The sequence below is a fragment of the Scylla paramamosain genome, chromosome 5, assembly GCF_035594125.1.
Source record: "Scylla paramamosain isolate STU-SP2022 chromosome 5, ASM3559412v1, whole genome shotgun sequence".
Classification (NCBI taxonomy): Eukaryota; Metazoa; Arthropoda; class Malacostraca; order Decapoda; family Portunidae; genus Scylla; species Scylla paramamosain.
In genome coordinates, this window is record NC_087155.1 from 4,304,192 (window position 1) to 4,326,691 (window position 22,500).

At 38.6% G+C, this 22,500-nt stretch overlaps 1 protein-coding gene across 3 annotated transcripts in view; it reads right to left on the reverse strand.

The window, feature by feature from the left end:
* Positions 1 to 9,528, reverse strand: part of LOC135100432 (beta-taxilin-like) — a 59,162-nt gene extending 49,634 nt beyond the window's left edge. For 2 of the 3 annotated variants that reach the window (XM_064003304.1, XM_064003306.1), the window contains exon 1: positions 9,196 to 9,528. The gene's annotated coding sequence lies outside the window, so the exon portion shown is untranslated. Of the gene's footprint in view, positions 1 to 9,066; positions 9,140 to 9,195 lie in introns of those variants that run through there. The other variant, XM_064003307.1, reaches the window with a different exon arrangement.
* Between the last annotated feature and the right edge of the window lie 12,972 nt (positions 9,529 to 22,500).

Genomic DNA, 22,500 nt, shown 5'->3' on the forward strand with positions numbered 1-22,500 from the left:
GCACCTTGCCTTATGGGTGATGTGATACTACTAAGTAGTGACAGACCAAACACAAGACTCAAATGTGCCAGGAGTACAATCCGTGTTAAAATGAGATGACTCTCTCTCTCTCTCTCTCTCTCTCTCTCTCTCTCTCTCTCTCTCTCTCTCTCTCTCTCTCTCTCTCTCTCCTTTTCAGAACATACACATTTTTATTAATTTAATTAGTTAAGATGGCAGATGGAAACCATAAGACAGGTTTGTTTGCCTATTCATAGACTTAGGAGTGGGTGTAGCCAAATTCCAACAGGTGTAGCCCCAAGTTATGAGACACTCATGCACATTTTTTCCTTTCGCCCTCTCTCCTCCTCGGATTATACATGCCTTTATTCATATAATTTATTAAGATGGCTGGCTGAAAGCATAAGACAGGCAGGTTTGCCTATTCATGGACTTGATGTAATGGAGTAGGCTTTCTACATCATGCAGCACAACCCTCCCTCTCTATGCCTCTCAGAGGCTAATTGGTGGAGGTCTATATGCTGTGGTACCCCAAGCTAGACTCACTGTGGTGCAGTATAAGTTTTAAAATTAAATTTTAATTTTAAACTAGCATCTCAAAATAAACTGCTACAGAGCCTGTGTCCTGGGGCAGTGGATGGTCCTTTGCTATGCTGCTGCACTGAGTGGATAGTGGCAAAACAGCATGCTAGGTAAATATGGAGCGTAGCACCAAATTTGGACTTTTGGTTAGCAAAGGGAACAATACTAAGAGCACAATTTCATTTTGAGAGTAGATTGCTCATATCTCTGAACATTCGTAACCCATTAGCTCGTACCTCAGACACCCTCTGTATTCTGATTGATGACTTTAATCTTCCTTCCCTTTCTTGGACATCTGGCTCTGTACCTGACTCTCTTCCATCTCCTACTGATAGGATTTTACCTCCCTATGACTTACTCAACGGACTGATTCTTTTCTTTTTCTTTCTTTCTTTTTTTTTCTTTTTTCTACGTCTGGTTTCCCTATTTTATTAAGGTTAGGACAATGCCTCCAAACAGAGGACTTGGTTTTTGGCATTTAGGAACTGTTACCCCACGTGGATGTCCTTCCTACCCTTGGACTGTTGCCAGGATTTGAACCCATGTGTCTGAGAACCAACTGGCCCCCAGAGTACACACAGTACCACTGTACCATGGTGGCCCACTAATACTAGAGCTGGCAATACCTTAGATCTTCTTACTACTGAAACAAATCAGGTGATACCTATAAATGTGCTTCCATCCTTCTCTAATTGTGATCAATCTGTAATTTTTTGGAGCTACGTCTTCCGTTTAAATGTTTTCCTGCCCCAGACTGTCACTTTATCCTTTTTGCCTAAAGTTCACTTTAAGAAATCAATGAGTTTCTGTCCGCAAATGATTGGGATTTTGAGTTTTTTGTTTTATCTGTTAAATGAAGTGTATAACCAATTTATGTCCATAATTTCCTCCTTAAATAAATCTTTTGCCCCTTGCTGATCTAATTCTGCTACTTGCAATGCTTCTTATAAGCCTTGGGAGTACAAGCCACCTAAGGACTAAACTAATTCAAGGAGCCAAACCTGGACCAGTTACAAAAAGTTGAGAGCATTACATGCCAGGGACTCTTGAGTAGCTATTGATGCTCTCCAAGTTTTCTTGACACCAATAACCATCACAGAAATTATGCTACCCAAAGACAAATTGCTTATGAGAATCAAATTCTTTGCAATTTTTCTACCAATCCCAAGCTACATATGGAGCAAAAAAAGTGGGTTGTCCATCTGTTGCATCTCTCTCTCTATCCCTGATAGCTTCACGTCCAACTCTAAAGAAATGGCCAGTATATTAGGCTCAGCCTTTGTATCTGTATTCACTACTCTGTCTGGCCATCCTCAGTCACTTATCATTCATGAAGGGGTTTTCAGGAAGTTCAGTTGTCTATCCCTGACATTACAAAGGCTTTGAATAGCATTAATCCTTCTTCAGCTGGGCCCAGATGCAATTCATACAGCATTACTTAAGAACTGTTTGAGCATCCTGGCTTACCTTCTATATTTGCTTTTTCCTAAAACATTATTATCAGGAGAATTTCCAGTTATTTAGCAAAAGTCATATGTTACACCCATCTTTAAGAAAGGGAAAAAAATGTGATCCCCCTTAATTGCAAACCAATAAAGGCGACGTCACACAAGCACGTTTTCTGTCAACTCCAGTTTCTGTCAACTTTTACCTATTTCCATTGTCTTTTTCTGTCTGCATTGTCAAATGGAAGTGTTCATCTTCAGAGGAGTACTGTTGTGAACTTTTGTTGTCAAATGAAAATCCATGTTTATAATATAAAGATATACTAAGTAAACTTTGTTTTTTGAGAAAAAAAAATTGAATCAAATAGATTTTAAATAAAGAAAATATAAAATCACTCAGTTTCACATGTTGTTACATTTAATTTGTGGATATATGACAGCAAACAGTGGCTCGCATGATTCAATAGATGTTCACACTTTTGAAAGGTCTCTGTTTCTCTACTCCTGCATGCTGGATACCATTTTAACTCATTTGGTTTGTCTATGATTTACAGAACTTGCAATAAGGAGCAGAACAGCAACTGCTTGACTGTGTGTCTGCGGAGCAACACTCATGGAGAGTTGGGATCCTGGGCTGGTTGGGTCAGCAACCTGCTGGTGTGAGTTGCCAGTTATGCATTTCTGTTGCAATATTACTTCATTGGGCAAGAAAGGATATTGCCACACTGGGTGGGGGAGGTTAGCAGGCAGCAGCTAATGTAGCTATACAGAGAGAGAGAGAGAGAGAGAGAGAGAGAGAGAGAGAGAGAGAGAGAGAGAGAGAGAGAGAGAGAGAGAGAGAGAGAGAGAGAGAGAGAGAGAGAGAGAGAGAGAGAGAGAGAGAGAGCCCACAGCCATGTTTGTTTACTGTCTACGAAAGTGCAGACAAACAGCTGTGTGTGTGATGCGGCAAGCTCAAGAAATTGTTGATTTTCAAAAGTTGACAGAAAAATTTGACGAAAACGTGCTAGTGTAACGGCAACTTAAGTCTTACTTCAAGGATCATAGCTTCCAAACTTTATCAATATCTGGAGACTAATTCTATTCTTAGTGTTAATCAACTTGGGTTCCAGACAGGAAGGTCTGTTGAAGATCAGCTATTGTTAACATATAATGATGTCACTTACTGGATGGATAATGGTAATATGACTGACTTAATTCTTTTTTAATTTTGCTAAAGCTTTCAAAATAGTGAGCCATCAAATACTTTTTTACCAAACTCCAATGCATTGGTATTGAAGATACAATCTTAACCTGGATTAAAGTTTTTCTTATCAATAAATGTATGGAGATTGTAGTGGATAGTTCCTCCAGTTCTTCCCTTCCTGTTACCAGTGGATTTTGTCAAGGCTCTGTGTTGGGACCACTTCTTTATCTAATCTATATTAACCACATATCTGCTGACCTGACATCAAAAGTTAAAATATTTGCTGGTGATCTAAAACTGTATTTGTTAATTAGAATCTGTCCTCTGCTCTGCTTGATAGCTATATCAGTTGTTCAAGGAGACATTAATAGGGTATGTGCACAGATAACACTAGTTTTCTCACACGAGCAACCAGCGCTGATCGACACTGACATAAACATGCACAGAAGAAGCTGGCAAGAGCATGTTCGTGCAGGCAGCCTACTTCTATCAGCTTTACTGATTCCCCTGGACCATTCTTGCCTACTCAACTTACACGAGTGGACATCTGGCAAGATGGACATTTCATCATATTAATTTAGTACCATAATAAATTTATTTTGGAATTTGACTTTAGGTCACCTGAAAGTCAAATTCCAAGTCTTTCTTATGGCAGAATAGGCTGTCTATGCCAGTTATGCCATGTCTTTGCCAGGCAATGCTCAGTTTTCTTGACTTCTTCTTCTGCAGCTGCTCCCATGTTCGTATGCGGTCACTGTTCCTCACTAGTCTTCTCCACAAGGCTCTGTCCCCAACCTCCTCTCCACTCAATCCTCTCTCCCTCAGGTCCTCTCCAATGCAATCCTTCCACCTTTTCTTTGGTCTGCCACATCGTCTTCTTCCCTCCACTTCCATATCCAATATCCTTCTGCCGACATATTCTCACCTTTTGATATGACCAAACCATCGCATTCTCCTTTCTTGTACCTTCTTTGTCACCTCCGTTACTTTGGCTGTTCCTCTTATAAAATTGTTTCTCACTTTATCCCTCCTTGTCACCCCAAGCATCCACCTGAACATTCTCATCTCAGCAACCTCCAACTTATTCTCCTGTGCTTTCTTTATTGGCCATGTCTCCGCACCATATAACAATGCGGGTCTAACCATCGATTTGAACACTTTCCCCTTTACTCTGGCACTAATTTTTCGGTCACAAAGCACTCCAGTTGTTCTTTTCCAATTCTTTCAACCCAATTGGATACAGTGAATGATCTCTCCATCCAGGCTGCCGTCTGCTGATATATGAGAGCCCAAGTATCTGAACTCCTTGACACCCTTTAACTTCATATCTTGCATCCATACTTCGCTCTCCTGTTGACCATTAAAATTCAGATACTCCGTCTTCTCCCTGCTAATTCTCAAACCTCTCCCTTCCAATGCTCCTCGCCATCTCTCCAACTTTCTCTCTACCCTATCTCTACTTTCATCCACCAAGACGATGTCATCCACGAACAACATGGTCCACGGTGCCTCCTCCTTTATATTTTGAACACTATCATCCATGAGTAGGTTGAACAGATATGGGCTCAGAGAAGATCCCTGGTGCAGACCCACTCTCACACAGAATTCCTCTGTTGTTCCCACACTGCTCCTTATCCTCGTCCTTGAGCCTTCGTACATGTCCTGGATCACTCTCACATACTTCTCTGATGCTCCTTTCCTTGTCATACTAGCCCAAACTTCCTAATGTGGTACTTTATCATAAGCTTTTTCCAAATCATCTCAGTTTTCTTGACAATGTAGTCAAAACCATCTTAGCTCATCCATTTATACTCAAAAAATTTTCTGAAGTCTCTTTTTAGGTCACAAAAAAGATGATGATACTCTCCATACTGTTTTCTTTAGCAATTAATTTTATATATTCTCCTTTTTCCTTTTAAGTATTGCATGAGTACTTTCAAGCAATATTAACTCATCAGCAGACATTTTTGCTACACAGCTGGTAAATCACAATTGACAGATAAACTTGCCACTGTGTCCCACCCCACGCTGGCCAGAGCAGATCACCCACGTCCTTTGTGATCACCTATCAGCACCAGAAGCCAGCGCAGATCAGCACCAGTTGGCATTAGTTGCTCGCTCAAGAAAACCAATGCTCTTTGTGCATGCACCTAGATATTACCACAGTTTCAACCAATACACAGGGTGCTGTAGACCCTTCACAGGGTCTACAGCACACTGTTTGGAGCATTTCCAGCCCCATTTTACCCTGTCAGAAATTAATAGCAACTTCAGATGAGAGTTTCAAAGGTTTAAGTCAATTCTAGCTTTGATCCACCTCCAGTCATCTCTTGTAGGATACTGAACGTGTTCGTATGTTTGTTATCAATGTTGCACATGCTCAACAGCGACACAACATTAATGAGTCATATGTTAAGACCTATGATGACATGGTGTTATCTACTGAGAATCAGGTCATACAGAAATCTGTTGACCAGTCACATAGAGGTATGTATGTTTAGAGGAGGAAGGAAAATCTAGGACCGTCTGTGCTGCGTCAGTTAGGCCATGACTACAGAAGAGATGTGTGCTGGCTGTGAATATACGAATGGACAGTTTACCAACAGTTACCTCAATTTCTTCATACTCTTGGTATGTAATGATGACTGGCAGAACGTAGAAGGTTACAAAATGTTACATTACGTTACTTTATCTTATGGAGGGGTTAAGAGGTTAGGTTAGGTAATATGAGGTCAGGTTTGGTTAGATAATGTTAGGTTAAATTAGGTTAGGTTAGGTAATATTAGGTTAGGTTAGTGACCTAAAGGGGCATCCAGGGCAGGGGGGGGGATGATGAAGCCTCTTACCTGGTTATGATGGCCTAGAAATTTCCCATTTTCAAAATATGTCATTTATCATCCTTAGGTTTTTTCATGTAAAAAATTCCTCATTTTGGCTTTCCCACCCAAAAACCCTGCACTCCCACCAGGCCCCTGTGCTTGTTGGCTATAGTGAAAGAGATAAAGAGGGTGGGAGTATTGTTTGAAAATGCAAATTTATCCACACCCATATTCTTTTAACAGTTGCAGAATCTTGGGATCTAAGAGTTAATGCTGACAAGATAAAAATCATTAGTTTCAGTGCCCATCTTCATGTCATCTTTGATTTGGGTCCATACTCTTCTTACCAAATTAATGGTAAACTTCACTAAGTCCTAATGTTGTTGATCTTGATATTACAGTTGACTCAGCCTTGAGGTACCATGATCACATCCACTCTATTGCTTCCAAAGCAGCTGGTTTAGCCAACAATTTGTTAAAGTCTACACTATGCTAATCCCCCGAGTTTATGGTCACCCTCCCTATAACCCACGTACATCCACTTCTGGAGTTGGGATCTATTGTCTGGAATACTGGTTATGTAACTGACCTGAAGATACTACAATCAGTACAACAATAATGGACAAAAAGGATTCAAGGTCTCAAGAATGTGTCATATGCTCAGCATCTTATGGATCTGGACTTATTTTCTGAGAAGAGGAAACTGTTATGGATTGACCTTATTAAGAGTTGGAAGATTTTTCATGGTCTCTCCCCAATTTCTCCTATTGAACAGTACAACAGGTGAAGCTTTACTGAGTAAATACAGAACAAAATGGAGGAGGTAAATTATAGTTACAAGTTGTAAGGTTATTCTACATTTATTATCAAAGAAGTATTTGCAATGGTGGTTAATCTGGATATCATGTCCATATTACATACAAGAATGAAACTCACATGTCATGAAGAAGGGTTCTGTGACCTTGCCGTAAATGTGAAAAAATTGGTGGGCATGTGTCTTGTATGGCTGTAATAGCACTCCAGAGTGTGGAGAAATTTGATATTTTCTAAGTCCAGCGAGCTCTGCACCAGTCAAGAGTAAACATTGAAATTATTTTCTTTTGTTTATAACTGGGATTTGTGGGCATATTAGGATTTCATGGTAACTATGCAACTGATCCCTCCAATCACACAGTGCCATTTGTGAGGCCATTCTTGAGGCCACCAACTACAACTTTCCACGGTAGGTTCAGTTACACTTTTCATTTGTTTTAGAGATGCGTCAGGCGTTCTGATAGATGCTCACTGTCATTTGTTAACGTGGCTACCCAGTGGAGCGAGGTGAAGCGAACAGTGCCAGTGTCCAGCAGGAAAAAAGTCACTACGTGAGATATTTAGCAACAGCAATGGTTAAGATGCAATATATAGACATAAGGAAGTTTCCATGTGTTTATTAAGGAAGCTGACAAACTGTACCCACCTCCATCGCCCTGAAAATATCCACACCATGTTGGTAAGACATAACAGTATAATTTTTGAGGTCCCACATTAGGTTAGGTTATGCTAGGTTTGGTTAGATTAGGTTAGGTTATGCTAGGTTAGGTTGGATTTGCTTAGGTTATAGTAGGTTAGGTTAATGTCCCAGTGGGGCGGGATCCAGGGGGGGCACAGCCCCACCAGTCAGGTTAGATCATGCTAGGTTAGGTTAACATCTAAGGTTGGGGGTGGGAGGGGTTCAAGGGCTAGGACAGGTTAGGGAAATTCAAAATATTAAGGTAAATTTCCTTAGATTTTTTAATGCCCTTATTTCACTTATTTTTCATCAACCCCCAAGACCCCCAATTTCACACTGGCACCCAAGCTTGTTTGAGGGGTTAGGGGGAGATCCGGGGAATGGAGGGGAGTTTCTTATCAAGAAATACTGCAATGGTACTTACCTAAGTGTGCCACACCTATGTGCTGTGAGCATTTTGAAAATTAAGGAATTGCAACTCCACCTGATTAATGAATGTGAAAGTAAATACCATCCAACTTTCCCCTGGTTTCTTAATAATACCATAGATTATGCAAAAATATAGAGAAAAATAAAGTTACAACAACATTGAAGCCCACATACTCCTGCAGAATATTATAATAATTTTAAATAATTTACACATTATGCAATCTAATTCATCCTCTAAGCCTATAATTATACACTACATAGTATATTACACAGCTACGTGGAGAAATTTGCTCCTTTCTCTCTGATTCTACTTTTCTCAAGTTAAGGGAGTCAGTCAAATGACACTAAAGTTTGAATACTATGACTAATACAAGTTGCTGCTTATGATGCACTATCCGGTCCTTTGTATGTGTACTGATGAAAATTGGGAGTACTTGTGTATGTAAGGGCTAGGACATCAGCAGAGTGTGGCTTTCTTAGCCTGTTACCAACATTTGGGGCAGAGGAAGCCTTCCAGGTAAGGGAACAAGGTAAGAGAGCCTAATTAGCATATCATTACCAGAGAGACATAAATTATGTGAGTCTTCTAGAGAATGTATGATCAAAGGATTAAGAGGTTTTAGTTACTAGAGAAATGGAGAGGCGTCAATTACATCTAAAATAATAATTCTGCACCAAAACTGTCACCTTTTGGAAAAGACAGTCATCAACTGCAGTAAATCAGGGCTAAAAAGTTGATATAGAATATATATATATATATATATATATATATATATATATATATATATATATATATATATATATATATATATATATATATATATATATATATATATATATATATATATATATATATATACAGTTGACTAACATAATTAAGTGTAACCACATACCTGCCCACCACCAATTCGACCAAAATAACTTTTAAAGAGAAAGTGCAGTGCTGGAGTCACTGTTTTACTAAGTATACGCCATAAGTTCTCAAAACAGTAAAACAATACAAACAAAGGGACAGTTCTGATCTCGAAGCACACTCAAAAAAATAAAAATCCACCTTTACTATGACTTAGCTTTGCAAATAAAAAAAAATACCGATACAAGTTTGTGCCTTACTTCTGCTTCCTTCCTTGCTACGTCAACGTAACCTTGCAGTGCTTTGCTAGCACACCGCTGGAACCAAGGGTTCTACATGCTAAGCCCAGGCAAGGGTGGAGTAAATAGGGGAAGGGGGAGCAGTATTACCTGGTGGACGGCAAGCACGTGGGACAGGCGAGGAGTCCAACCTTGGCCGGTGTACTTAATTAGCAGACGCCACTCGACACGCCAACTTGTCACGCATTCAACCCAAAAATGCCTCTGCTCATCCAATGACTCAACGCGCTCTACTGCCGCCCATAATTATACTAGCCACATCTCATTGTTTTATTCATCACATGTGTATTTGCGCATATTCATCTTCTAATTGTCGGTTAAAATGTTCTTCTGGCAGGTTTTCTCTCTTCCGGCGTAAGTTTCCCGGGTTTTGTAGCTCTCGCCCGCCTGCTCTGAGCCCAAAATAAACTAAACTGACATCCTCCTCTTCTTCTTGTGACTCTCTCTCTCTCTCTCTCTCTCTCTCTCTCTTACGTATTATTGTTCACATATAATTTAAACTATCCTAATTTTTATTATGGCTATTCCACTCTTTTATATCGTCTTTATGAATTTCTTTTCTTTTCTTTTTTTTTTTTTTTTTGTTAGGCATTTCATGAAGCCTGCTATGGATTGTTTACAAAAACAGTAATCAAAGACAGCCAGTCCAATCCCCTTAAGTTGGGGTTCCCTGGTTCTGTTTGGGTTCTGATCTCATGCTTCCCTTGTTCTGATCAGCTTAGCTCGTCACAGACGGTTCAGTCTTACCCCGCGGGTTTTGAAATCACGCCGCAGCTTATCCAGAAAATAACAATAACCACGAAGGTTAATTGTCGCATTTCTCTTGTTAAAAATAAAATAAAATAATAAATAAATAAATAAATAAGAGATTACTGGAAAGACCATTATATAGTTCATAAATTAAAGTACAGTTCAGTAATAAAGTGAAACTGCAGAAAAGAAGCGCTATTATAAAAGATCCTTTGCCACCACCACTACCAACACCACCGCTACTACTATTACTACTACTACTGCCACTACTACTACTACTGCTGGTGCTGTTGATACTATACTTCTTCAGTTCAGTTCTCAGTAGAAGATACAATCAACTAGTCACCTTAATGTAATAGTGCTGTATTACTGCCCGTAAGCCTGACTTGAGTATTTGTGTTACTTCTGGAGGTATCCTTCTCCCATTCAGTCTAGACTGGACACTGAAGAAGCCCTACCAAGTAAAAATATCATTGTTGCTATTACTAATATTATTACTATTATTACCACTACTACTACTACCACTACTACTACTACTACTACAGTTCAATAAAAAAATAAATAAATAAGTATAAACTGGTTCTCAAAAAGATTGGTAGATGAATGGAATAGACTTAGAAGCGAATCATTAGGGAGCTGAAAAAAAAAAAAAATAATAATAAAGACAAATTTATAGATGGTGATGATAGATGGCATGTTTCATGCGTGGACTGCCACGTGTAAAACTCATTTATGACTTCTTGCAGCTTTACTTATTTTCTTAGGTACATAATACTTTTATGTACTACTACTACTACTACTACTACTACAGTACTACTACAGTACTACTACTACTATTACTGCTGTTGTTGTTGTTTCTGCTGTTGCTAATACTACTATTACTACTAATAATAATAATAATAATAATACATACTAACACTACTACATTTACATAAGTAGAGTTAGCTTAGATTTGATCCACATTGATCATTATATAAAAGATACATTTAATATAGAAGTGAATAATATTGAAAAACTTGAAATCTTATCTAATTTATACAGTGGTTATAAAATGTCAATTCCTTTAAATTACAGGGAAAAGCTTTTCAAGCCTGAGTTATGGCCAGAAGATGTAGTCATGAGAGATTTATAATCAGAGGTCTAAAGAATTTTAGTTTTATCATACCCATTTTTTTTTCTTTTAATATTTTTCATATACTTATTTTTATTTTCATTTATATTCTCTGATTAATTTGCTTTATTCACTGGCATTATGGCTTTTAGTATCATCACTTTCCTCGTGCAACAGCTATTCATTAGGGGAAAATATTGATAATGTAAGGCATTTGACACAACAAAACATTGACTTTTTATTCTTGCAAGAGACTTTCATTAATGAATATAGACCATGTGACCAAATGTACATAGATGGAAATTATCAGGGTGTTTGTGTGGGAGCATCTTTTTTTTTTTTTATGTAAGAGGGTCACTGGCCAAGAGAAACAAAACCAGAAAAAAAAAATCCCACTTACGCGCCAGTCCCAAAAGAGACATCAAGAGAATCATCAAAAATTGAAGGATAAGTGTCTTACAACTTCCTTCTTGAAAGGGTTCAAGTAATAGGAAGGAGGAAATACAGAAGCAGGCAGACTTCCAGAGTTTAACAGAGAAGGGGATGAATGATTGAGAATGGTGGTTAACTCTTGTATTAGGGAGGTGGACAGAATGAGGGTGAGAGAAAAAAGAGTCTTGTGCAGTGAGGCCACAGAAGGAGGGGAAGCATGCAGTTAACAAAATAGAAGAGAAGTTAGCATGAGAATAGCAGTAGAAGATAGCAAGAGATGCAACATTGCAGCAATAAGAAAGAGACTGAAGACAGTCAGTTAGAGGAGAGGAGTTGATGAAACGAAAAGCTTTTGATTCCATCCTGTCTAGAAGAGTGGTATGAGTGGAACTCCCCCCAGACATGTGAAGCATACTCCATACATGGCCGGATAAGACCCCTGCACAGAGTTAACAGATGGAAGGGTGAGAAAAACTAGCAAAAATGACTCAGAATGTTTAACTTCATAGAAGCTGTTTTAGCTAGAGATGAGATGTGCAGTTTCCAGTTTAGATTATAAGTAAAGGGCAGACCAAGGATGTTCATTGTAGAAAAGGGGGACCGTTGAGTGTCACTGAAGAAGAGGGGATAGTTGTTTGAAAGGTTGTGTGGAGATGACAGAAGGAGGAATTAAGGTTTTGAGACAGTGATCAATACTAAGTTTACTCTGCCCCAATCAGAAATTTTAGAGAGATCAAAAGTCAGGCATTCTGTGGCTTCCCTGCATGAACTGTTTACTTTCTGAAGGGTTGGACATCTAGGAAAAGACATTGAAAAGTGCAGGGCGGTATCATCAGCGTAGGAGTGGATAGGACAAGAAGTTTGGTTTAGAAGATCATTGATGAATAACACTACGTAACACGATTTTTGTCTTTGACAAGCAAGTGTTATTTTCCAACTCTTTTCATTGCAAAACAATGGAAAATTTTGGTGTTGAACATTGAAGTCTCCAAGAATGAAGATCTCCACAAAAGGGAAGAGAGTCAGAATGTGCTCTAGTTTGAAAGTTAAGTATTTAAAGAATTTCTTATAGTCAGAGGAGTTAGATAAGAGGTATACAGCACAGATAAATTTAGTTTGTGAGTAACTCTGTAGTCATAGGTAGATGGTGGAAAATTCAAGAGTGTGGGCACAAGAGCAGGTCAAGTCACTGAGCACAGATGCAGCATCCAGCTTTGGATTGAAAATGAGGGTAGAGAAAGTAAGAGGGAAAAGAAAAGGGGCTACTTTCAGTTGCCTCAAACACTTGTGTTTCAGTAAGGAAAAGAAGATGAGGTTTAGTAAAGGAAAGGTTGTGTTCTATAGATTGAAAATGATATCTTAAGTTGACCCTACATGATCAATATTATTGTGCAATATTCCATATTGTACAATATTAATGACAGTGAAGGGGTGGTATTGAAGAATGACACAATATATTGAAGACATCAAAAAGAGTTTGATATCTTATTGCACAATAAAAATATTGCACAATAATATTGATAGTGTAGAGTCCACTTAAGACTGCAAATGTTGCAGAAGCTAATGAAGAAAAAGTTGAGGGGGTGTCAAGACATTTAGGGTCTATATCAGAAGAGTTGTCTGACCTGGGGACATTTGTGGTCCCCTCCTGAGATGGGGACTCTGAGGTTTGTGTAGGAGTTGCCATGGTAATTTTGAATTTTGAGTGAAGGGTGTGTGTGTAATTAGGTGTTTGTAGTTTTGTGTGAAGGAAGAGAGTTGTCTCTAGAGGGAAGGCTGTGACTGTCCCCTTGTGTTGTGAAACAAAGGGAAACGTTCAGTGAGGTCACAGCTGGGTTTAATGATTGGTTCACAGCACCCCCTTTAGACCTCACTGGGAGTAATTATCGTTTGGCAGGTGTCTACTGCCTCCTCCTAACTGGAAGAAAGTTATTTGCCCTAAAATCAACTACCATTTCTTTTGTTTTCTTTACATTTAGGTTTAAATAGTTATCGTTACACCATGATACAAAGCTATCCTAATTTTATTATTATTGCGGTGTTGTCTGCATATTTTATTATAGAACAGCTAGAATATTTGTTTCTTGATAATAATAAGACATCAACCCCCTTAAGTTCACAAAATTTTGCAACGTTAATTAAAGATCACAGTGGCAACCCAACAGAATCTCTAAATTACAGGCATGTAATACAATCTTATTTGTTGAAAATTATTGAAAAATATTTGTATAATAGTTTCAGAGTAATGCTAGAATTTAATTGTAGACAATTTGGATTTAAGACAGGTTCTTCAACAACTTATGCCTGCTTTCTTTTAGAAGAAACTATATACATTAATATACATTTTAGGAATAAAATGTTTTGCCTTTTTAGTAATTTTTCAATACAAGACAAAACAATTTTATATTAGGCAAACTGCTTTTAAAAGAATTAAAGCATACCCTATTGTATAGTTTATATTTTAATGCATGACCTATGGAGCCAGAGGGTAGAATTATCTGGGATGGATGTCATAAAAGAATATCATAGAGTTGAGAAAGGTGTGAGACAAGGAGATATTTTGTCCCTGCTCTTATTTAAGCTATATTATGTTAGGTACTTTTTTTTTTTTTTTTTATGTTGGAAGGACACTGGCCAAGGGCAACAAAAATCCAATAAAAAAATATACCCACTGAAATGCCAGTCCCATAAAAGGGTCAAAGCAGTGGTCAAAAATTGATGAATAAGTGTCTTGAAACCTCCCTCTTGAAGGAATTCAAGTCATAAGAAGGTGAAAATACAGAAACAGGCAGGGAGTTCCAGAGTTTACCAGAGAAAGGGATGAATGATTGAGAATACTGGTTAACTCTTGCATTAGAGAGGTGGACAGAATAGGGGTGAGAGAAAGAAGAAAGTTTTGTGCAGTGAGGCCTTGGAAGGAGGGAAGGCATGCAGTTAGCAAGATCAGAAGAGCAGTTAGCATGAAAATAGGGGTAGAAGACAGCTAGATATGCAACATTGCGGCGGTGAGAGAGAGGCTGAAGACAGTCAGTTAGAAGAGAGGAGTTGATGAGATGAAAAGCTTTTGATTCCACCCTGTCTAGAAGAGCAGTATGAGTGGAACCCCCCCGGACATGTGAAGCATACTCCATACATGGACGGATAAGGCCCTTGTACAGAGTTAGCAGCTGGGGAGTGAGAAAAACTGGCAGAGACATCTAAGAACACCTAACTTCATAGAAGCTGTTTTAGCTAAAGATGAGATGTGAAGTTTCCAGTTTAGATTATAAGTAAAGGACAGACCGAGGATGTTCAGTGTAGAAGAGGGGGACAGTTGAGTGTGAGTGTCATTGAAGAAGAGGGGATAGTTGTCTGGAAGGTTGTGTCAAGTTGACAGATGGAGGAATTGAGTTTTTGAGGCATTGAACAATACCAAGTTTGCTCTGCCCCAATCAGAAATTTTAGAAAGATCAGAAGTCAAGCGTTCTGTGGCTTCCCTGCGTGATATGTTTACCTCCTGAAGGGTTGGACGTCTATGAAACGACATGGAAAAGTGCAGGGTGGTATCATCAGCATAGGAATGGATAGGACAAGAAGTTTGGTTTAGAAGATCATTAATGAATAATAAGAGAGTGGGTGACAGGACAGAACCCTGAGGAACACCACTGTTAATAGATTTAGAAGAACAGTGACCGTCTACCACAGCAGCAATAGAACGGTCAGAAAGGAAACTTGAGATGAAGTTACAGAGAGAAGGATAGAAACCGTAGAAGGGTAGTTTGGAAATCAAAGCTTTGTGCCAGACTCTATCAAAAGCTTTTGATATGTCCAAGGCAACAGCAAAAGTTTCACCAAAATCTCTAAAAGAGGATGACCAAGACTCAATAAGGAAAGACAGAAGATCACCAGTAGAGCGGCCTTGACGGAACCCATACTGGCAATCAGATAGAAGGTTGTGAAGTGATAGATGTTTAAGAACCTTCCTGTTGAGGATAGATTCAAAAACTTTAGATAGGCAGGAAACTAAAACAATAGGACGGTAGTTTGAGGGGTTAGAACAGTCACCCTTTTTAGGAACAGGTTGAATGTAGGCAATCTTCCAGCAAGAAGGAAAGGTAGATGTTGACAGAAAGAGCTGAAAGAGTTTGACTAGGCAAGGTACAAGCACGGAGGCACAGTTTCGGAGAACAATAGGAGGGACCCCATCAGGTCCATAAGCCTTCCGAGGGGTTTAGGCCAGCGAGGGCATGGAAAACATCATTGCAAAGAATTTTAATAGGTGGCATGAAGTAGTCAGAGGGTGGAGGAGAGAGAGAAACAAGCCCAGAATCATCCAAGGTAGAGTTTTTAGCAAAGGTCTGAGTGAAGAGTTCAGCTTTAGAAATAGATGTGATAGCAGTGGTGCCATCTGGTTGAAAAAGAGGAGGGAAAGAAGAAGAAGCAAAGTTATTGGAGATATTTTTGGCTAGATGCCAGAAATCACAAGGGGAGTTAGATCTTGAAAGGTTTTGACATTTTCTGTTAATGAAGGAGTTTTTGGCTAGTTGGAGAACAGACTTAGCATGGTTCTGGGCAGAAATATAAAGTGCATGAGATTCTAGTGATGGAAGGCTTAAGTACCTTTTGTGGGCCACCTCTCTATCATGTATAGCACGAGAACAAGTTGTGTTAAACCAAGGTTTAGAAGGTTTAGGACGAGAAAAAGAGTGAGGAATGTACGCCTCCATGCCAGACACTGTCACCTCTTTTATGCGCTCAGCACACAAAGATGGGTCTCTGACATGGAAGCAGTAGTCATTCCAAGGAAAATCAGCAAAATACCTCCTCAGGTCCCCCCAACTAGCAGAGGCAAAACGCCAGAGGCACCTTCACTTAGGGGGATCCTGAGGAGGGATTGGAGCGATAGGACAAGATAAAGATATGAGATTGTGATCGGAGGAGCCCAACGGAGAAGAAAGGGTGACAGCACAGGCAGAAGGATTAGAGGTCAGTAAAAGGTCAAGAATGTTGGGCATATCTCCAAGATGGTCAGGAATATGAGTATTGTGTTGCACCAATTGCTCTAGGTCATGGAGGATAGCAAAGTTGTAGGCTAGTTCACCAGGATGGTCAGTGAAGGGAGAGGAAAGCCAAAGCTGGTGGTGAACATTGCAGTCTCCAAGAATGGAGATCTCTGCAAAAGGGAAGAGGGTCAGAATGTGGTCCACTTTGGAAGTAGTCAAAGAAAATCTTATAGTCAGAGGAGTTAGGTGAGAGGTATACAGCACAGATAAATTTAGTATGAGAGTGACTCTGTAGTCGTAGCCAAGTGGTGGAAAACTCGGAAGATTCAAGAGCGTGGGCACGGGAGCAGGTTAAGTCATTGCACACATAAACACAGCATCCAGCTTTGGATTGAAAATGAGGACAGAGAAAGTAGGAGCGAACAGAAAAGGGGCTACTGTCAGTTGCCTCAGACACCTGAGTTTCAGTGAGGAAAAGAAGATGAGGTTTAGAAGAGGAGAGGTGGTGTTTTACAGATTGAAAATTAGATCTTAGACTGCGAATGTTGCAGAAGTTAATGAAGAAAAAGTTGAGGGGGGGTGTCAAGACACTTAGGGTCGTCGACAGAAAGGCAGTCCGACCTGGGGACATTTATGGTCCCCTCCCCAGATGGGGACTCCGAGGCTGGTGTAGGAGTCGCCATGATGATTTTAAAATTTTTGAGTGAAGGGTGAGTGTGTTATTAGGTGCTTGTAGTTTTGTGTGGAGGAAGAGAGTTGTCTTTAGAGGGCAGGCTATGACTGCCCCCTTGTATTGTGAGACACAAAGGGAAACGTTCAGTGAGGTCACAGCTGGGTTTAATGATAAGTTCACAGCACCCCCTGAACAGTACTTTAGACCTCACTGGGAGTAATGCACTGTTCACGGGGGTGCTGTGAACTTATCATTATCGTTCAGCTGTGACTTCACTGAACATCCAGTGTTACATATATGGTCAATGGATTCTGTTTGGGTTTTTAAGAATAAATGTTATAGCTTATGCTGATGGTATTTTAATTATCTCAAGTAATGCAAGCTACTTAGAATCTTTATATACAAGTATTGTCAATTCAGCTGGTAAGTTAAAGCTAGAGATCAACAAGGTAAAATCCAAATGTATGATTTTTTATGGATGAATGTATCCTACTAGTAGTGATAATATAATACTGTCCAATGCTGAGTTTTGTGTTGGATGTGCAGATGCGACTACAAAAAATAAATAAATAAATAAATAATTTAACTATGTTTTTAGGAATTTTAAAAATGTATCGACAGAAGTTTAACTTTTTTTTTTTTAAGTAGCTTACTATGAGGCTTTGAAGGTGTATGGTGTCTCTGGATCAGTAGCTAGTTATTTAATTGTAAATAAACTCAATAAATTTCTGTTAAAATATCATCACTCTCTTTTACTTGCTTGACATACAGGGTTTTTTGGATTCTCAAAATATTATTTTTTAAACAGTAGCTCATTTCTAAAATCTGGATTGTTTTTCAAGTCAGTAAATAATAATATTAGAATAATTTGGTATAGTATTACCCTACATGAGACAGATAGCTAAACACTCATGGCTACAGTTTCATGAACCATGGCACACGCTGGATGTGGTGTCTTATCCATATAAGATATGCAGATATGTTTATGTGGGAAGTTTGCCTACATTCAGCCTGTTTCTAAAAAGGGTGACCATTCTAATCCCACAAACTACCGTCCTATTGCTTTGATTTCCTGCCTATCTAAAGTTTTTAATCTATCCTCAACAGAAAGATTCTTAAATATTTATCACTTCACAACCTTCTAACTCATCGCCAGTATGAATTCTGTCAAGATCGCTCTACTGGTGATCTTCTGGCTTTCCTTATTGAGTCTTGGTCATCCTCTTTTAGAGATTTTGGTAAAACTTTTGCTGATGCCTTAGACATATCTAAAGCTTTTGATAGAGTTTGGAACAAAGCTTTGATTTCCAAACTATCCTCCTACGGCCTCTATCCTTCTCTCTGTAACTTCATCTCAAGTGTATTATTGCTGCTGTGGTAGATAGTCACTGTCCTCCTAAAACTAGGAACAGTGGTGGTCCTCAGGGTTCTGTTCTGTCACTCATTCTCTTCCCATTATTCATCACTGATTTTCTAAACCAAACTTCTTGTCCTATCCACCCCTACGCTTATGATACCACCCTGCACTTTTCCACATCTTTTCGTAGACATTCAACTCTTCACAAAGTAAACAGTTCATGAAGGGAAGCCTCAGAATTCCTGACTTCTGATCTTTCTAAAATTTCTGATTGGGGTAGAGCAAACTTAGTATTGTTCAATGACTCAAAAACTCAATTCCTCCATCTATCAGCTCAACACAACCTTCCTGACAACTATCCCCTCTTCTTCAATGACAATCAACTATCACCCTCTTCTACACTGAACATCCTCAGTTTGTCCTTTACTTATAATCTAAACTGGAAACTTCACATCTCGTATCTAGTTAAAACGGCTTCTGTGAAGTTAGGGGTTTTGAGATGTCTCTGCCAGTTTTTCTCACCTTTCCAGCTGCTAAACCGTCTTCACATATCTGGGGGAGGGGGGGCGGCTCCATTCATACCGCTCTTCTAGACAGGGTGAAATCAAAAGCTTTTCATCTCATCAACTCCTCTCCTCTAAATGACTGTCTTCAGCCTCTTTCTCATTGCCGCAATGTTGCATCTCTTACTATCTTCTACCGCTATTTCCATGCTAATTGCTCTTTCGATCTTGCTAACTGCATGCCTTCCCTACTCCCACGGCCTCGCTGCACAAGACTTTTTTTGTTTCTCTCACCCTTGTTCTGTCCACCTCTCTAATACAAGAGTTAACCAGTATTTTCAATCACTCATCCTTTTCTCTGGTAAACTCTGGAACTCCCTGCCTGCTTCTGTATTTCCATTTCCTATGATTTGAATTCCTTCAAGAGGGAGGTTTTAAGTTACTATCTCAAATTTTGAGTACCACTTTGGACTCTATCAGGGACCGGCATCTCAGTGGGCCTTTTTTTTTTTTTTACTGGACTTTTATTGCCTTTGCCCAGAGTCGCTACTTCATAAAAAAATAAAAAATAAAAATAAATAAATAAATAAATAAATAAATAAATAAATAAATAAATAAATAAAAAAAAAAAAAAATATATATATATATATATATATATATATATATATATATATATATATATATATATATATATATATATATATATATATATATATATATATATATATATAATATATATATATATGTGTGTGTGTGTGTGTGTGTGTGTGTGTGTTACAATATGCGTTTTTTCATCCTTAATGATTTTGACAGCTATTCTCTTAAGGGATATTTTAACCATTTTGTAATTTCTTTTACATCATGGCTAAGACGTATAGATAGGCATGAATTACATACGGTAATTATTTTTCTAATGTGGTAGCAAATAAGTTCTCACAGTGTATATTTCATTTTACGAAATAAAGTCTTTTGACTTTCAATTTGACTTGACTACTGCTGCTGCTAAGATTCATGAATAATCGAAATTCACCAAATATCCAGATTCGTGCGGAAACGGTACAAAATTGAAGTCCTTGAAAACATTAAATTATCATAAGAAATTAACACGCATGTAGGATTCCTGAAGAGGTGAAGAAGCAATACTGCCGTTACCAATAATGATGCCTAGGCAGCATGAAGTAATTCCGAACAATACAGCAAGTTCATTTCCGCGAGCTAGCATGTCAACATCCTTGTCTTTCTTTTGTTTCTTATCCAGAATGGATCTCAGTTGACCTTGAAAGATTATTTAGTAATGCAGTTTTGGGTGGAGAACTGAAACTGGATTATTTATTGTAAAATCTTACAATACAATATTGATAAAAATTATGTAACAATTCTAACCCAGCCAAAGAGAAAATAACAAGAAATGTGACGGTAAGCATACTTAAATATTCAAGCACAGAAATAAATATATTCAGCAGTGGATGCTGGTGTGGAATATCATCCCTATTGTTATACACACACTATTCATTTTCATTCTTATTACCAAACCAAACACAGCATAATAATAATATTTATTATTTATTGACTCATTTATTATTTTCCTAACAAAAGTGAGAAAACTGCGACACCGCAATATTTATCCTGAAAGACCGATATTACCTTATTTTCCAATTGATTCAGGTTCTACATTGGTACAAAGCAACACTTCTCTCAATTCTGAAATATGGCCGTCAATAATGAACAATAAGTGACAATAACTGATCGATTTTGCTCATGTATTACCGCCATTATTGAGCAATGGAGTTGATGGTCAAGATTCTCCTTAAAAGTTGAGCGTGTATATGGCCCCTTGAACGAAATATTTTGGCACACTCGTCGTGATACAGCCCAACTGAATATCTTGTGTGGTGACACGTGGGAAGGCCGACCCAACCGAGCGGCGTGAATCTGAATATGCTAACGAAAGAACGTTTTTTTTTTTTTTTCCTTCCCCTGCTTTGAATTTTTTTTTCTTGCCCGCCATGATTCAGAAAGGGGTGGGACGGCTGTCTGCATACGTAATGGGCATTTAAATTTCCCGCTACCACTAAGGCCCAGTATATCCACGTGCCTTTTTGGTAGATTTCTCAACAGCCTGCTGGTTGGGTGTAGAAGGAGTCTGTAACGGCTGCCTTTGGTGGCGCGGCACGTGCTTTGTCATGAACACAGCAACAGTATTCATTTGCCCGTTTCGTAATGCTGATGAAATTCGGTCTTTCTTCCAGAGTAATCATTTAGATAATTAGGTCACTTAATAAACTAAACAGAAAGACCGCCAGTCAGATGTAACAAGCACTTACATGTTAGCAGTATATGGTTATGTACACAGAATGCAAATACAGACGAGAGAGAGAGAGAGAGAGAGAGAGAGAGAGAGAGAGAGAGAGAGAGAGAGAGAGAGAGAGAGATAATGACACGCAAAGATGACCCAGTAGACAGATGGGTAAGTACGTACACAGAAAACAAAGCAAATGGAAACAGATATTAATCTCTCTCTCTCTCTCTCTCTCTCTCTCTCTCTCTCTCTCTCTCTCTCTCTCTCTCTCATTCGAGGACCACACTTACACCAATACTCCCGTCAGGTTCTGATTCACCACGCGTGTTTTCATGGATGCTAGCGTGCTACCTTGACTGACGCCACCTTTTCTATCGTTTCACGATGCTTTCTTTATGCCCTCCATCGCACTCCCCTCAGCTCTCACACCCCATCCCCCTTATTTTCACCTAAAGGAAGAAAAATACTGGTCACATAAATGCAGATTTTATTTATTTTTTATTTATTTATTTATTTATTTATTTATTTATTTTATTTATTTATTTTTTATTTTTTTGTTTCCACATAGCAGTTTTTGCCACGGTTGGTTGGGGGATGGGAACGGGAATAACACTGGTGCAAGTACAGAATATTTCGCTTTACTTCCTGACTCTTTTTTGGCAGGATGCGGAATTTTGATGAAATAAATAAGTCAAGGCTATGCCATAAAAAGATAAAAATAAATAAAAATAAAAATAAATGAAAAAATCAACAAAATAAATAATAACAAACGTAGGGAGTTTGCAAGGTCCATATCGTTGTTAATTTCAATAGATCTTCACGTATATAATTTTTTTTTATTGTATGCTCATTTGCCTTGGAGGTACGTGATAGTGAATTGAGAAATTTCCCTGTAAAACAGTCTAAGATTTTCATTAATTATATTTAGTGACCTTCCTTACGCAACGAATTCTGAGTATCCTGCTCTTAAAATATAAACAGTGGGTCAAAAGTTTTATCTTAATTTTCTTTTTCATGATAATGATGTTCGAAACAACATCGAAAAGGAGAAGAATCCAGTATATCAGGTGTTGCAGATAAAACGGGTTGTTTCAAAACTTTCTGTTGCACTATTTGGAATAATGAACCCTTTGTGGTTATAATGAAACCCCCAGGATAAACGCCAGGGATGACCGAGTTCTTTTAAAGCGCCTTCTCGCTTCAAGAACGTTACCTAGTATAGTAAGTAAATACCACATGAAAATATACAGATGAATTTGATAGCAGCACAAGAACTCAAGTCTGTTCT